Consider the following 5,410-nt stretch of genomic DNA (forward strand, 5'->3'; position numbering starts at 1 on the left):
TTCAGGTAAGTGTGAATAATTCTGGGAAGAAACTGACTAAGTTCTCAAGGTTTTAATGTGTATCCTAATATTATAGATGTGGACTATAAGGAAAAAATTAAAATAATGCCATATGTAAAGAAGGAGATGTAAATTAATGCAGGGGATAAAATTGCTTAGCTCCAGTAGAAAGAACAGGTGCATTTGGGAGTACAGGAAAATGTGTGTTCTGGGAAACTATGGTTAATTATCAGAGACCTAAATTAATAACACAAATGAATGGTGTTGAAAGAGAAGGTAAGGTAGGCACTGGCACTGATGTCACAATTCTTTCCAACAAACACTGGAATCCAAATTGGCCACTCCAGAAGGTTTATACAGAAATTACAGGAATAGGTAAATTATCTAAAATAAAATGAAGCATGTGGTGGTTTAAGTGAGAGGGACCAGATGGGCAGACATGAATGCTGAGCACCTGTGTGGCTGCCTTACCCTTAAATCTAAGGGGAAGGGACCTCTAATGACAATGGGGTACTCAGATTAATATTATTGCAATTACAGAGACAAACAATGATGAAACTGGGTGTAAAATGTTACCTGCTCCTGGGGAAGATATTAATATGAGTAATCAGGAACAACCACAAGCTATACCCATTGTCCAAACACAGAACTTCTTAGGTATTAAGTTTCCAAATTTATAAGAGGGGCCATCGCTGATACACCAACAGCTTTGCACATTTCAAACAGACCTGTGTGGCAAGAGCAGATGCCCATAACAAAAGAAAAATTGCAGGCACTTCACCATTTAGTACAAAAGCAGCTGGAGGCTCAGCATATAGAAGAGTCCACCAGCCCTTGGAATTCCCCTGTTTGTTGTAAGAAAGAAGTTGGGCAGCTGGACGATGATAACGGATTAGAGACTAGTGAATAAAGTAATTCAGCACTGGATCCTTTATAGACTTCAATTCTTATTTAACAACTAATTCTAAGAACCTACAAAGAGGGAAACATTTTATCTTTTTCTGAACTCAGGAACTTTATCCCCTTATAGAGAATTTTCAAAGTGTATGTGGTATCTAATCGCACAGATGACACTAATGCTTTCTATACAGCACCTGTGGTCTGTAAATACAGCTCTGAATGAAATTTCAGGAATAATTATGGAATATGGAAAATGTTTCCTAGAACTATTCAAATATCTAAACATTTGAGTTAAAATTATTTGCAGAAAATTCATATTAACAAAAGTATACTGCAGTTGATTTGGACTTTTCCTATCTAACCAATCCAAATGTGCATGAATCTGTCTTTGTTGACCAGACTACAGGGAATTACAGTTGAGTATATGCTAGTACTAAATAAAATACAAAATAAAACAAAGAAAAAACAACAAAAAGAATGGAAGCATGCTTTTTAAATATATGGTGATATTATGACTGGATATTTACTACTGAAAAATGAAATATTTTTTGGAACATACTGGCCATATGTTCAAGTAACATATATTCAATATATGTGGTAAGCCAAAAAATGAAAATGACATTTAGTATGATACTCATGATAAAAATCATGTAAAATATCTTCTTAAAGTTTAAGATGACATTTTTTTCTGATAATACAAAAATAAAGATCAAGAAAAGTCTTATCAACATGTAGAAGTACATAGTTACTCATCAATAAAGACTGAAAATAATTATGCTGTATACACTAAATAAAAACTCAATAATTAAACATTAGTTTTGATTTCATTTATGGCAAGTATAAGATCTATTATGGTTAATGAAAGACTAGAAGTCATTTTTCTTTTTTTCTTATTTTTTCTTTTTCTGTTCTTTCTTTTTCTTTTCCTTTTTCTGTTTTTTTTTTTTTTTTTTTCTTTTTTTTTTTTTTCTTTGAGACAGGATTTCTCTCTATGTAGCTTTTGGCAGCCTGGAACTAACTCTGTAGACCATGCTGGCCTTGAACTCACAGAGCTCCATTTCCCTCTGCCTCTGCCTCTGCATTTCAAGTGTTGAAATTAAAAGTTTCCTGCTCTACCACCTGGCAGAAGTAAGGTTTCTTGACAACAGACTGTCATAAGCTTTCCTTATGCCAATTTTTTATGCTTTAATATATCTTCCAATCAGTAATGCTCTTTTTTCTCTTGCAACATAATATTTTTATTGATTATTTAGGATTTTCACATAACGAGAAATGATCACACTTACCTTTCAGTCCTCCCAGGCCTGCCCTACTTGTGACCTTTCCCCATAAAAAGAGAAGAGGAAAAAGTCCAAAATATGATACCCATACATTTACTGGAGAATGGTCAAACTCCTATTGGACAGCCTCTTAAAGAAAACTGAGTCCTTCCCACGCTGCACCCCAACCAGAAGCCATCCATTTTGGAGAGCTATACTTCAGCATTCCTATCACACATTTTTAAAAAAATATTTATTTATTTATTATTATGTATACAGTGCTCTACCTGCATGTACACCTGCAGGCATGAAGAGGGCATCAAATCACATTATAGATGGTTGTGAGCCACCATGTGGTTGCTGGGAATTGAACTCAGGACCCCTGGAAGAGGAGTAAGTTCCCTTAACCACTAAGCCATCTCCCCAGAGCCATTATCACACTTTTAAGAGTTCTCTTCAATATCTTTCTGTCTAGCTTGATACTTTTACTTGGGGGATGGGGTCTAGGGATCTAGGGATCTAAGGATCTAGGGATCTTCAAAGAAGTCTTTTACATATATTGTTTTGACTGTGAATCTGAAGTCTTCTATACCACTGAGAAATAGCTTCTTTGTCCTTTATAGTCAGGAAAAACATGAGTCATGGACTTACATATAGTTTCTGGGAAAAGCACAGACAATGGGACATCCATAGCACATGTTGTGTCAGCACATGCCACAGACCTCATCATGGTTTCTCTCTGGTGACATTACAGACCATGGAGATCAATATGACCCTCTGCCATGGAATTGGATAAGGACACAATCATAGCCCTCAATGGCAAGACAGGTCAAGAACATCAACATAGACTCTGATACAACATGGGCCACAGATATTAATATGTAATCTGGTGGTAGTCCAGCCTAAGGACAACAAGGTGGTTTTAGGTGACAGCACAGACCAAGGACATCCATAGGGCCTGTATGACAAATAAAAAGAACTCTATGAAGAACTGATTATAGAAGCCAGTGATAAATATCCTTCAGGGACAATTTCTATTTGATAAAGCAATATGAAAAAATAATAAAATTCATCATAGGAGGAAATTTTAAATTTTCTTATGACATCAAATTTATTATTACAAATTACATTATTTGTAATGTTTTGTGGTTGTTATTGTTGTTGTTGTTGTGACAAGTGCATAAGAAGCAAGCCAATCAAGGGAAAAGATTTTGGTGTTTTTTATAGTTTTTCTTTTTTCTTTTCTTTTGTTGTAGGTTATAGTTTGAAGAGGTACAGCACAGTGTTGTGGGAACATCACAGGGACAAGATTATAAAGAATGTTGCTCTACTGTATCTGGGGTCAGAAATCAGATAAAAATAAATGCTAGTGGCTTAGCTGGCTTTCTTTTTCTTTTTTGTTCTATCTGTGACACTACCCCATGTGGTGGTATCATATATACTTGCAATGACTTTTCAGATTTCAATCAACCTGATCTAGAAACTTTCAGTGATATGGCCAAAGCTTGTCTCCCGAGTATTCTATATCCTGTCATTGGCAATCAGGATAAACTACACTGGATATGTATTTACCTAGCTTATAAAGGAGCTTACACTCAGGTATAACTCCACTAGATCATCATATAAAAGATGATTTTAGATGACACACAGCCATCACCTTTGAAATAGCCAGTTATGCAATGCCACTGAACTTCTCACTGACTAAGATGGACAGAAACGAGAAAGAGATGAAATGGAACAGAAAAGAAAAAACCTAAGAATATGTGAGATTTGTTATCCACTCTAGGATTTAATTTTACACCAAGTGAAATGGAGAAGCACTTCATTTCACAGAAGTGATATAATCCAAATTAAAATTTTGAGTACCATGGCCACTGTGCTAAAATTCTGTCAGTAGTGGAAAATAAGTATATGTCTATGGAAGCCCACGGTGGGTGGGGAAGAAGTCAAGATAACTGCTATAAGAGTAATGGACATCACAATAACGAGGAAGACCCTTTTAGAGTAAGAAAAAGAAGATTCCCTATGAGGGTAACTGTGCATGTGTACACTCACACACATTTATTGAAAATCATACATTTTGTTTTAAGTATTTATTAAATGTTTTTATAACTCTGGATATGAAGTGTAGAATATACTAACTCACACCACTTAGCATAATGTCCAATCTTAATATTTAAATTTCTATACAGAAATAATTTTCAGCATAATACTTAAAATAATATAAAAACTGCCAGGTGTATTCTCCAAACCACCACAAACGTTAAAGCTGTGTCTGTCTGTTGTTCCTTTTCATATTTCTCAGAATCTACATGGACTTATGTAAATTTGAATTTTTTCTATGTAACTTTGGAGAAAGCTCTAACATTGATGACTGTGTCTAAAATATGAATCTGTTTTTCCACATGTGAAAATAGTTATTTTAAGTACCTTAAAGTAAATAGCCCAAACCATAAAATTAACTTTGAAATGTACTATTGTTTTGTCTTTGGGTGTCTTTTGAATATAAACCAAGAGAATTTTTTCCTATGTTGAGTATAATTATATTTTAAAAAATTCAAGGGTGACCCACTCAATGCTTTGTCATTTAAACAAAGAGAAAAACATGCATAGCAATGACATTTTAAGTCAACAGACAAAATTTTTAGTGGGAGCAAATAAAAATTTTAGTGGCATAAATGTTAAACTGAACTTAGAAGTTTCAAGTGACAATCCCAAGAAGACAGAAGGGAAAAATAGAGGAACTTTTGGAGAAATACCATGGCAAAGGAGAAGAGATAGTCTTTCTAAATTATTTGAGTATGAGTCAAATTATATTTGTTAAATATGTAAATTAACTCACAGCTGAAGGATAGATGTAATATTTGGATCACAACATATTATCTTTATTTTCCTAATAAATAAATTTTTAGGCCTAAGTTCAGATAAAAAACAGAGAGGTAAATAATCACAGATGAGAAAAGATTCACATAAATGTTCATAGAATCATAAGGCAGTAGAAGGTAATAACAGGCAATTATATGTAAATATTCTTATTAAAAACAACCCCCAGGCTCACAGACACTGAAACACCAACAAAAGCACATGCATGACTGGACCTAGGTCTCTTAAACATAAGTAGCTATTGGGCAGCTTAGTCTTCATGGGGGATTCCTCAGCAATTAGAGAGGGTGCTGTCTCTGACAAGGACTCTATTGCACGTTTTAAGTCCCTAGCTAGGCTGCTTTGTTAGGCCTCTTTGGACTTAGATT

Source organism: Acomys russatus, chromosome 18, assembly GCF_903995435.1.
Source record: "Acomys russatus chromosome 18, mAcoRus1.1, whole genome shotgun sequence".
Taxonomy (NCBI): domain Eukaryota; kingdom Metazoa; phylum Chordata; class Mammalia; order Rodentia; family Muridae; genus Acomys; species Acomys russatus.